General features: G+C 37.0%; 1 pseudogene; it reads left to right on the top strand.

The window, feature by feature from the left end:
- The first annotated feature begins 742 nt into the window (after positions 1 to 742).
- LOC120194248 lies at positions 743 to 2,421 on the top strand (annotated as a pseudogene).
- Positions 2,422 to 12,577: the final 10,156 nt, after the last annotated feature.

Raw genomic sequence — 12,577 nt, 5'->3', positions numbered from 1 at the left:
TAGGTCGGGTAATACTAGTTATTTACCAGGTCAATCTCAGTTTCGGGTTTATATCAGTCGGATACAAGTCGGGTTCAGATCCACAATTTTCAGGTCCAACTCGGATTCAGGTAAACACCAGTTCCGACTCGAGTCGGTTTCGGATCACTACAGCACATGTTAAAATAATTTTGACTCGAATCGATTTCTGTCAGTTTTACAGGTCGGGTCAGCTTTTTACACCTCTAATATGACTTGGAAAACAGAGACCGAAATCGTCCCTGGGATCCAAGATTCAAATTTCTCGTGTTAATCAAATTTTCCACTCGGCCTTGAAATTTGTGATTTCTTTTTTCCCTGATACAGATACTTCCTCGTCCATCTTTTACGAATTAAATCAAATTCAAAATTTGCCTTTTTCTTAATGTTTGTTTTAGACATCTGGGGGAAATATTGTGAGAAAAGGGTCAACTTAAAAAAACTGGAGGTTTAGCGATGTTGGGTGTCGTTCGTTGTGGCTTTGATGTGGAAAGATGTTCCTTTCATTTGGCTTAATGGCATCCTTTGGAATAGTAAAGCATGTATGCTTAAGTTACTTTTAATATTAACTAGGAATTTCCATTGGCAATTTCTTGATAGGCTGCCTATTGATCTTAGCTTATGCTTTCTTTGCAGGGTTAAGAATCATTCTTCATTTGTAACTTACTACTTTCGAAGGTTTTAAGTGTTCTGATGTTAGTAACAGCTTTTCATTTGTATAGAAATGGGCTGCTTTGGTTGCTTCGGCTTCACAACAAAGCCCAAACAATCCCCTAGGCCCAGTTGCAGGTCAAATTTTCAACAGTCCCAGGAATTTCTGTTAGACGAAATCACGAAAAAAAATAGAAGGTGATGATGGTTTCTCATATAATGGTGATGTTACCAGCACTGTTCTTAGAGATGAGGCTGAGTCTCTAGGTCGTGGAAAGCGTTCCGAAGAGTTTTTGAGATCTAAACTTAACAATGGATTAGCTTGCAGTCAGTTTCCTGTCAAGGAAACCAACATGATTATTCGCTCCGAGGCAAGCGTTGAAATGAATTATTTCACCTCATTGCCACTAAATGCTATTGTGTATGTTAATATTGTTGTCTTGTGGATGTGTGTTTCCAGCATGTGAAATATCTCTCCTGCTTCTTTACTCTGTGATTATACAAGTAATCTTCATTTCATTGTTTCTGGCTCTTATGCTTATGGAGTTGACTGTTGACATGTGAAGTAATTATTATTATTTGGCTGACTGGTCATTTATATCTTATCCATTTCCCTTACAGGTTCTAATCATGGAAATTTTGGAACATCCCAATAGAGTTAATCTCATTGAGGTGATTGATGACCCATCAATGGATCAATTCTACATGGGTATTTATATTTCCTTTTTTTCTTCTCTTTATCTAGCAGGTGATGTGTTTAAAATATTGGTTGAATTAGCTTTTGTTTTTGTTCAGTTCTTGAATATGTGGAAGGCAAACGGGTTTGTGAGGATTCTGGTCCTCAAGGAGGCATTGGAGAAAATACTGCAAGGAAGTACGTGCGAGATATAGTATCTGGGCTTATGTACCTCCATGCTCATGTAAGATTTAAAAACCATTTTCTTTTGCTTTACTTCGTTTATTCTTTCATATATTCCTATATCTCTATTAGGTGTGCGTGTTTTGTGTGTGCTATGTCCTACTAAATTCATTCATGTTTAGATAAATATGATAGAAGTTTTTTTTATGAACTTGTCTAGAGTAAATTTTCTCCCGTGCTGGTCTTCCTTGTTCGTGTAAAACAAAAACAAAATACTTAAGAATCAGTTTAAAGAAACATCCTAAAGAAGAGAGTTGGCTAGTTGTGAATTGTGATATCTATGATGTATATTGCAGCATGTTCCTGCATGTCTGATTCTCCGTCTTTTGATGTTTCAATGAGGAAATTGATTGATCCAGAAAACTTCTAATTTTCTGTGTGGTGTATAATTTCATTTCTTTGAGTTTAGCTATTTTATCCTTAATACTACTAGCTTGGAAAGTTTTTGAATGCTCCCGTTTATTTTACATTTTATATCCAGTATCTTGTTTCCTGTGGCAAACAATAAAATCATCTGTTAATTGTTGTGCTTGCTTGGATCTTTTCTTTTAAAAACAGAATATTGTGCATGGCGATATTAAACCTGATAATTTGTTGATTACCAGCACGGGTACCGTGAGGAGATTTTAGTGTCAGCCAGGTGTTTGAGGTAATGTTATTACTTCATTTATAAGTATGCTCATATGTAAACATTATCTCTCTCTTTCTTTCTCTGTGGATGAACCATTTGTTATCTTGTGTTTTTTTTACTGTTTTTCATTTCAAATATAATATTAGAGCCGGCAGTTAGTGTAACTGTGTCATTTTTCTGTACTTAACCTGTCATAATTGTGTTTAAGGTCTGTACTTAACCTGTCATAATTGTGTTTAAGGTTTATGTTGTACGGATTTGGCACATCGTATATTTGTGTTATGTTCGTATTGTGTAATAACCAGGTTTATATAATATGATCTAACCTACGAATTTTATGAATACTCTTTTCCTTATGCGAGCTAGGTTACTTGCACTTGAATAGGGTCATGCACATGTACTTGATAGGTGGTTACTTGCAGTTGCATTGATAAGTTTAGTGCGTAAAAGATTCATTTGGCTCGTATATGTTTAAAAGGATTTGGTTGAAATTTTTAACAGAAATTATCTGTGTCTGATATTCGGTTGGAAAGTAAGTTCTACAATTGTTTTATTTTCAGGATGAAAATGATGAGCTTTGCCGTTCTCCTGGGACTCCTGTTTTCACTGCACCTGAGTGTTGTTTGGGTCAGTGTTCGATCTGTTAGCTGAAACTATAGTTTTGGAGAAATAATTTGAGAATATAATATGCGTTTGTTTTTACCATGTTTAAAATATACCGATAGGTTTAACATATCGTGGAAAAGCTGCAGACAAATGGGTTCTAGGAGTTACTTTGTACTGTATGGTACTTGGACATTATCCATTTCTTGGTGAAACACTACAAGATACGTATGACAGGGTATGGGATTTGTTCGCTGTCTCTTTTACATCTAGCCATGCATGTGTTCTTTCTAGTTGCTCTTTTTTTTATCTCTCCCGAGGCCAACGACAACATAGTTCGTTTTCTTTCTGCAGATTGTTAATAACCCTCTAATTCTGCCAAATGACATGAACCCGGCATTGAGGAACTTACTCGAAGGCCTTCTTTGCAAAGGTTAGTTAAATTGTCCTTTCTGAGCTCAGGGTCCTTAATACCCAACACAAATGTTCATCTGCCCCACCACGTATTTCTCACATGGTTGTGCCGTTCTCGGTGTTTCCGAAAATGTGAACATTTTTTCAGACCCAAAACATAGGATGACATTGAATGATGTAGCAGAGCATTATTGGGTTAGGGGAGAAGACGGGCCGATCCCCCAGTACTTATGTTGGTGTAAGCGAAATAGCTATTATTACCCGAGGGAAAATCTAATGGCAGAAGCGGAATTCACTTGGTAGAAACCGCTAGATTATACCGGCGATCCCATGAATAAAGTTCATATGCTACAAAATGATTTGTCCCCCCTACGATATAGGTAGTGCTTGGATGGCGAGAATGAGGAACACGTGTCTTTGGGTAAAACAGGAAGCATAATGCGGACAGCCCAATGACTTGTGCTAACTTTAGAAGTTACTCAACTTAGAGATTTTTTTAATGGAAAAAATTCTAATTATTAGAATTTACACTTTTTAAAATTCTAATGGATTATTTAGTGTAAAATTACAGATTATTTTCTTTAATAAAAATAATTAATAATTGTTTATTAAACCTTTGACGTGTTGATTGGATAATCCGTTCCTCGTCTTATTATAAGAAAACCCTGATAATTAAATATGTGAAATTATTTCTGCTCATTATTTTTTATATATTTAAAAAGTAAATTATTTCTGCTCATATTTCCTATATCTACAGGGAAAACACAATCTATCCCTATATTAATTGTCTTTCTCCACCCTTATCCCCTATTTATTTGAATTACCAAAACTAGGCTTAAGTCAACATTCATACAGTCACAAAGAAGTCATGTAATCAAAGAAAATACTTGATTAACAGTTACTTGCTGCTCAAGCTTTCCTTTAAATTTCATTCAATACGTAATCTTACACAACTAGGGATTTATAAAGGGAGAGAGTATCCTCGCGCACGACACAGACGGTCTTTCTGTTTTCTTATCCTTTGCTATCTTTTGCTTCAGGTTTGATTTTGTTATGTGTGATTGTGAAGAAGTTCGCCACATGATCAACGGTGGGAAGCGTGAAAGAATGCAATCTCCCAAACAAGAAGTTGCTGATGAAGAAGACGATGGTTTCAGTTGCTTGATTTACAAGGAAAGTTTCTCGACAATGCAGTTGCTGTGCCGGCATATGGGAATCCGTCGTGACACTGTTTCCGAATATAATTCTTTAAGTAAATCTGAGACCACCGTCAAACAAAGGGATGGGGAACAAGCAGGACATAGATTTGCAGAAAGAGATGACCATCAGGGGTCGAACTGGTAAAAGAGGGTCAAGCAGGACATAAATTCTTATGTTGTATTCTTTTTAATTGAAAACAAGGATATTTTCATTAACAATTCATTGGTATGAATTAATCGATCAATAAATTAAATAAAAATAATTATTAAAAAAAATGATATTTTTGAATGTATTATTATAATTTTTTATGATATTTTTTCAATAATATCATCGCTATATGATCTATTAACGATTAATTCAAATTGAATTTTTACAAAGATTTATCATATGATAATCCTTTCAATTTATTTTTTTATTCAAGATATTAAAATCCAAATCTCTAACATTTACTTATGAAATCTAACTTAGATTTTCGAGTGATTAGTAAATCGACGACATAAAACTCTTTAAACTAAAACCAAAAGCACGTGAATTTTTGTTCTTTTTTCACATAAACAAAATTAAATATTTAATTACCTTGTATATACTTCCAGTAAACTTGACTCAGGCGGGTAAAAAAATTAACCCATTAGGTCATTCTAAAATTAATTTGGGATTTATAACATTTACTACAATGAAGAGTGAACTTATCATGTGAAGATGAGAAGTTTCAAAAAAATATTTTTTATTTGAATTCGTCACCTCCACATGGTAAGTTACAATAAATATTTTTTAATTTCAAAATTAAACACCCAAAAAAATATTTTGATACTCAAAAGGGTAAGTTATTTTGATAGTTTCAAAATTGACATGTTATAATTTGTAAACTTTGTCCTCTAAACTCCTTTTTGATTATTTTGAATATTATGAAACTCTCTTATTTTGAATCCTTGACCGTCTCGGCCCCTAACTGCTTGAAATCCCTCAAAACTGCTCACCAGGATTCAACCATTATATTATGTAGATATTGCAGTAAAGAGTTCAAATACAGAAACGCCTTGCATGGCCATATTCGGATCCATACTCAGTATCTGCCTAGGTCCAAACCTGGAATTAAACCTTCTCCAGAAGGATACGAAGATGGTGGTTTTGCTTGTTTGGTTTGCAACCAAAGTTTCTCGTCGATGCAGTTGCTGTGCCTGCATATGAGCCAGCATATGAGAATCCACCAACGTGCCGTTCCCAACGGAGTTGTTGCTACGTCTCAAGAAGCCCAGACCACTGGGATTGAGAGCACACTCTCTCCACGTAATGACCACAACTTAGATTTGCTGAAACACATGCCCACCTGCTCCCAAACTGAAAAAAGAGGTTTCAAGAGAAGTGCTAGTGACGGCCATATAATCTACGATGCAGTGCCGTTGAGATTCTGTCACGGAACTCACCATCCTCGGATGCAAAGGAGGAAGCTGAAGACTGAAGAGGGCAGCAGTAGCTATCAAGATATGGATGGAGTTGCTGATTCTTGTCCTAGACGAGGTTGGTTGCATGCGTTAGACCTTGCCAATTTGCTCATTTAAGACCACTATCAAGTTTAGAAAACGTATGGTATTTTTTATGGTGTTACCCATATGTTTCTTAGGCCTCTTTTGACACATGATATCTTTTAGGGGCTGTAGATACTAATTTCTGTCCCTATAATGTATATTATATAATATATGTAATTTACATATTTTCCTTTTTTTTACAGGCCCAATGATGAACCAAAATCCACCAGGCCAAGTGTGCAACAGACCCAGCCACACGTCCAGCCGCATCTCCAAGACTCCATGTGTATCACGTCGCCGCACGTCTCCATCGTCGCAACAGTCCAGGGTTGCACGTCTCCCTCTAACAACCCACATTTGACGCCGATTTCCTCGGCCACCACAACAAGTAAAGCAAGAGTTTCAGTCCTAACAGGAGTCTAAAATCGGATTATCACTATAAATACACAGAGAATGAAGGAAAAAGGGGATCCTTTTTCATACGATTACCAGAGAGTACACACCATATTAAACACAGTATTCACGAAATATACCGGAGAGTTATCAAGAAAATACTTTATCTCTCGATTTCAAAGATCCTTGTTTCACCGGAGTGGAGGGGAACTTCATAGCATCAAAGAGTTGGCAGGAGAGGTTTGAAACAAAAAGGAAAAAGTGAAGAAGAGAGGGAATCTTCGATCGAGCGCGGGTCCAAGGAGAAGTGGCAAAAGAGCCAACACCGACGCGTACAGGTTGGGAGCCAAATTAAACAACTCTAGCTGCTTGAAGCTTCCAAGGATCACCTTTGCTTTTCTTTATTTTTAAAGCATGATAATGCTTTACCACCAAAGCATCATTTGGCGTTTAGTGCATCTCTTTCTCTTTTTCAAGTAAGTGGCGTGTACAGGGAACATGTCATTTGTTTCAGCTGGGGACAACTGCGTGTTTAGTCCTCACTCTTTGTAAGCCTTACATTCCAGCTATGTTTGCAAATTTAATTCCTTTTATTTCAAGGTGTTTAATATACTTTCAGTTCATTATAGTCACCAGGGGACTCATGTTATTTGTTTATTCTGATATGGATATTCTGTTTCATTTTGTTTTAATTTGGTCACCACTCGTGTTGTTTTGTGTATTTTGAATTCGACCACTGATTTTTATTTTTTTCATTCCAGTCACTGATTTCATATATAATATATTATTACTAATATTTGATTTTTATTGCTATATTTGTAAATATTTTATTTTAGTCTTTTTCTTTATATGTGGTTTAATTATTCCCCCAACCCTTTTTTTTGCAGTTTTTTAGCATCCCTTTGGTCCATAAATTTTTATTTATTTTAATTCGATCCTTTAAACATTTTTATTTACTTGTAATTTCAATATGTTTTCTTTTCATTTTCTTTACTATTATTATTTTTTCTTTCTGATTTATATTTTTATATTTTCTTTTTTTTCTTTTTTTTCCCCTTTCATTTACTTAACATTAGTTTATTTTTTTTTTATCTAACATTGTTTGAATTTTTTAGGAATATTTTCAATCGATCAAAGGTAATTATTCGAATCGGGTTTTTAAATTTAAATTTAAATTTAAATTTTTTGCAATTAAGACAACCGATAAATTAATTGGTACCGAAAGGGCGGTTCAAGGGTGTTAATCCTTCCTTGACCGTAACCGACTCCCGAACCCGACACATTTCTGGTATAACGCAGATCAGGTAAGATGGTGTCCGACTCGCCTAAATTCATTTCAAAGTGGTCGGTGGCGACTCTAACCCGTTAAATCCAAGTTGAAGCCCAATTCCGGGCCCACCGAAAGACGGTTCCAACAGCTTGGCGACTCTGCTGGGGACAGGTAAGTGAGTCAGGCTGAAATTAATTTTCGGTTGACTTTTTTTAGCGAAAGTTATAAATTTTAATTTTAATTTATTTATTCAATTCTAATTAGTTACCTTTGATTATTTTTCAAGTAAATAGTTGTACTGACGTTTTTTTAATGATCTCATAATTTTCAAAATTGTCATCTCTAGCTCTATACCCGAGCTCCGAACCCTATTTAAGTGGGGGTGAAAGCGACGCCTTCGTGTGAATTTATTCACCGTGCGGGCCTAGCAAGTAGCCTTCGGGATTCATATACCTTATGTCTTCGTGTGAATTTATTCTCCGTATGGGCATAAGGGAATGTTTCCTCTCGAGTTTAACTTAGTCCACACAAGCCTGTGATGGGTTTAGGACTAAGGGTCTGGTAAGCCTAAGGAGGCACCAGCAAGGAGAACTCGGGTACCGTTTTTTTAGAACCTAACTTGGGAGACTACAAGGAGTTAGAGCCCACCTCAAAACCTCATTTCAAACCCTAGGATGCTGGAATTATTTCCTGCTTTACTTTCTGTTCAAAGCATGCGAACTAGACAAATATGCGGCTAGGATTTGTTTGAAATTAGCATGCGGGATAGAGATCACGTCCGGGTAGGAATATTAAGCATGTTCGGGTAGATTATCATTTGGGGTAGGATTTTTTTTTTTTTTGATTTACCTCACTAACCCCTTTTATTTTTTGTTCTATTTCATTTTGTTTTCATCATTCGCATAATTTAAAACGAGGTGTTGATCCACCAAAAATGTGTTTGTTAAACATGAATAATCTGCATTAATGGACAAAGGGATTATAATACAAAGAGATAAAAAGCTCAGAAGCCCAGCCGTGGTCAAAGAATACTCGGAGGCAAAGGGTACAGGGGCAAGACGAGGAAAATGTTACTGACTCGGAGAGTCCTTTCGAAAACTGCGAGATCAAGATGGCGAAACCCTAGCTAAGCTGGAGATCCTTATTGATAAATTCTAGAAACAAGTCGATACACTTTGGGTGGAGGGCTCCGATGGCACTTTCGTTTGGAACAAGCTCGACATAGAGTGAAAGCCGGCGATGCAGTCCTTCGAGACCTTTTGGGGGCAAGCAGCTCGTTATTTGCACATTTTAGCCAAAGGAGCCGGAACGGTTTGACAGGGTATTCAACCGGTGACAGACGAAGGCAGAAGACTAGTCAACCTATCAGAAGCTGTTCGGGGTCTATGCCTTCAAAATATTTTTGTCTCTTAAGACGTAACACTTTTGCCCCAATAAGGATTATTTATAATAACAGGTACATTTTTTGGATCAATGTCTCGAACATTTCATGCATCATGCATTCAGACATATTGTGCATTTTGTTATTTTTTTTGTTTTACATTCGCATTATTTTTCCTTTTTTTTACATTCACATGTCTCATAAAAAATGAGAACATTTTGATCCTATGACATATAAGGAGCTTTACCAACAGTTGTTTGACGCACACGTGGTGTCACCATATCCAGAGAAATCCATGAAGCCCCGTACCCCAGGTAGTATGATGAGAACGCTCATTGCGAAAATCATAGCGGAGTCCCAGGGCGCACTATCGAGAATTACTCCACAATCAAGAGAATCATACATAAAATATGTAACAAGAATCGGATCGACTTCAACAACTTGGGGGCATTCAAGTGAGGAAGACCATTTCATCATTTGAGACATTTTGTTTGAATTTGTTTTTTCATTTTTTTTTCTCAAGTTTTTGTAAGGACTTTTAAATAAATTTATGTTACTCTAAAGATGTTAAACAATGAATCACATTTGCAAACTTGCAATTCTTTGAATATCATCTGAATTAAGAAACTCTGTTAATGGTTCAAAGTTATGGATCTTTGACAAAGTAACATGATTTAAAAAAAAAGGACTTTGACCTTATCCAGAATATACCCTCAAACACCATACCCTGCTCTTGTAATTAACCAATATACCATTTTCCTTTCATAAGGTGCGGACAACATGGGGCATCATTTGCATATGACAATTACTATGTTTTTTATTCAAGACGTTCAATGACGATGATGATCTTTACAAATGAAAGAGTCGAGTAGGTGAATCCAGTTTAGGTCAGTTGCTTGAAAATTGAACTCTAAAGATGAAATTCCTTGACTTTCAAAAAACACCTAGGCTATAACAGGTTCTTCTTGACAATCTTAGGAAATTAAATCCGTAAAAACTGAGCTATTCCGCTAAGGCAATTGGTTATAGAGGAAACTTGAAAGCCCTGGCCTTATGAGTAGATTACGTTCAAACCATGACATTGCTCGGACACTTGGCAATTCGGTGTTTGCTCCACTGCTCTTGTCAGGCTGAAGACTCTGTGATGAGATGAACCCTTCAGTTAATTTGATAACTGTGATTATAATATTAAGTTGTCCCTCTAAAGCAATTGGTTAAACGCCCCGGCTTTATGGATTCAGCTAGTCAGATAACGACAAATTAAATCAAATTTATCTAAGCAAGAAATTTTCGGTAAAATGGACTAAGGGAGTTAAGGAACACCTGTTATAGTCAACTACACACGAGCACTCAAGAATTTCATTTTTAGACCGATGTTTTTGCACTGCCTTTGTTAGAGGAGCCTACAAAGCTTGAACAAATAGAAGATTTCAGAGGACTGAAATAAAAGGTCTAGTAAGTGATCATGCTAGTTGTGTCATTTTGTCCGCACCCAATTGAAGTGCCAAAGCATGTTGCGGCATTTCAAAAAAAAATGACATTTTTTTACCAAAACCTTAGAAAGGAGGCCAAGCTAAAGCCAACCCATCCATTTGAACACTGGTCAAAGAGCTGTAACTCTGAAAACGTTAAAAGAGCTATTGATTCCTTTGATATTTTTTGAACTCACATTTACAATTTGATTCAATTGCGAACAATATTTTACAACATTTTCATCATGTCTCTCTCCTAAAACAAGAAAAAGGAGAAAAATATTTTCAAGCAGAACAGTCTCAGATATGAAAGGTTTGTAAAGCCAAAGCTCGTGAAGTAAATGGGGCACGATCGATTCCATGGACCAGATTGGCAGACAAAACACGAGACTCTAGTCCAAGAGATAAAGCATAATTCATTCATGTTGCATACATTTTAGAGCATCATATTTATCATTTTCCATATACATAATTTTTTGCAGCTTTTAGAGTCAAGTTTCGACTTCAAGACGAAGGATACTCGATTCAAAAGCACCTTTAAAGATTCATTTTGGTTGCTTAACTCATCAGCAAGAAGCTACACTTCGACCAACTCGACAGATTAAAAATTTTCTCTCGAACTCACAATTTGCTCGAGAGTAAATTTCAACTTCTCAACGAAGGATCTTGAATCCAAGACAATACAAGTTCAACTTCACGACGAAGGGACCGCTGGTTGTCAACAAACAACTTCCCAATTTCAGAGCCAATTTCAACTTCACAGCGAAGGATATTGGACTCCAGACAACGTAAGTTCAACTTCACGACGAAGGGACCGCTGGTTGTCAACAAACAACTTCTCAATTTCAGAGCCAATTTCAACTTCACAGCGAAGGATATTGGACTCCAGACAACGTAAGTTCAACTTCACGAGGAAGGGACCGCTGGTTGTCAACAAACAAATTCTCAATTTCAGAGCCAATTTCAACTTCACAACGAAGGATATTGGACTCCAGACAACGCAAGTTCAACTTCACTACGAAGGGACCGCTGGTTGTCAACGAACATTTCTCGATTTCAGAGTCAATTTCAACTTCACAACGAAGGATATTGACTCTAGACAACGCAAGTTCAACTTCACGACGAAGGGACCGCTGGTTGTCAACAAACATTTCTCGATTTCAGAGTCAATTTCAACTTCACAACGAAGGATATTGGACTCCAGACAACGCAAGTTCAACTTCACGACGAAGGGACCGCTGGTTTTCAACAAACAACTTCTCAATTTCAGAGCCAATTTCAACTTCACAGCGAAGGATATTGGACTCCAGACAACGTAAGTTCAACTTCATGACGAAGGGACCGGTGGTTGTCAACAAACAACTTCTCAATTTCAGAGCCAATTTCAACTTCACAACGAAGGATATTGGACTCCAGACAACGCAAGTTCAACTTCACGACGAAGGGACTGCTGGTTGTCAACGAACATTTCTCGATTTCAGAGTCAATTTCAACTTCACAACGAAGGATATTGGACTCTAGACAATGCAAGTTCAACTTCACGACGAAGGGACCGCTGGTTGTCAACAAACATTTCTCGATTTCAGAGTCAATTTCAACTTCACAACGAAGGATATTGGACTCTAGACAACGCAAGTTCAACTTCACGACGAAGGGACCGCTGGTTGTCAACAAACATTTCTCGATTTCAGAGTCAATTTCAACTTCACAACGAAGGATATTGGACTCCAGACAACGCAAGTTCAACTTCACGACGAAGGGACCGCTGGTTGTCAACAAACATTTCTCGATTTCAGAGTCAATTTCAACTTCACAACGAAGGATATTGGACTCCAGACAACGCAAGTTCAACTTCACGACGAAGGGACTGCTGGATGTCAACAAACAACTTCTCAATTTCAGAGCCAATTTCAACTTCACAACGAAGGATATTGGGCTCCAGACAACGCAAGTTCAACTTCACGACGAAGGGACCGCTGGTTGTCAACAAACAACTTCTCAATTTCAGAGCCAATTTCAACTTCACAACGAAGGATATTGGACTCCAGACAACGCAAGTTCAACTTCACGACGAAGGGACTGCTGGTTGTCAACAAACA

Source organism: Hibiscus syriacus, unplaced genomic scaffold, assembly GCF_006381635.1.
Source record: "Hibiscus syriacus cultivar Baekdansim isolate YM2019G1 unplaced genomic scaffold, ASM638163v2 tig00116997_pilon, whole genome shotgun sequence".
NCBI classification, from domain to species: Eukaryota; Viridiplantae; Streptophyta; class Magnoliopsida; order Malvales; family Malvaceae; genus Hibiscus; species Hibiscus syriacus.
This window is presented reverse-complemented; position numbering and strand designations above follow the sequence as displayed.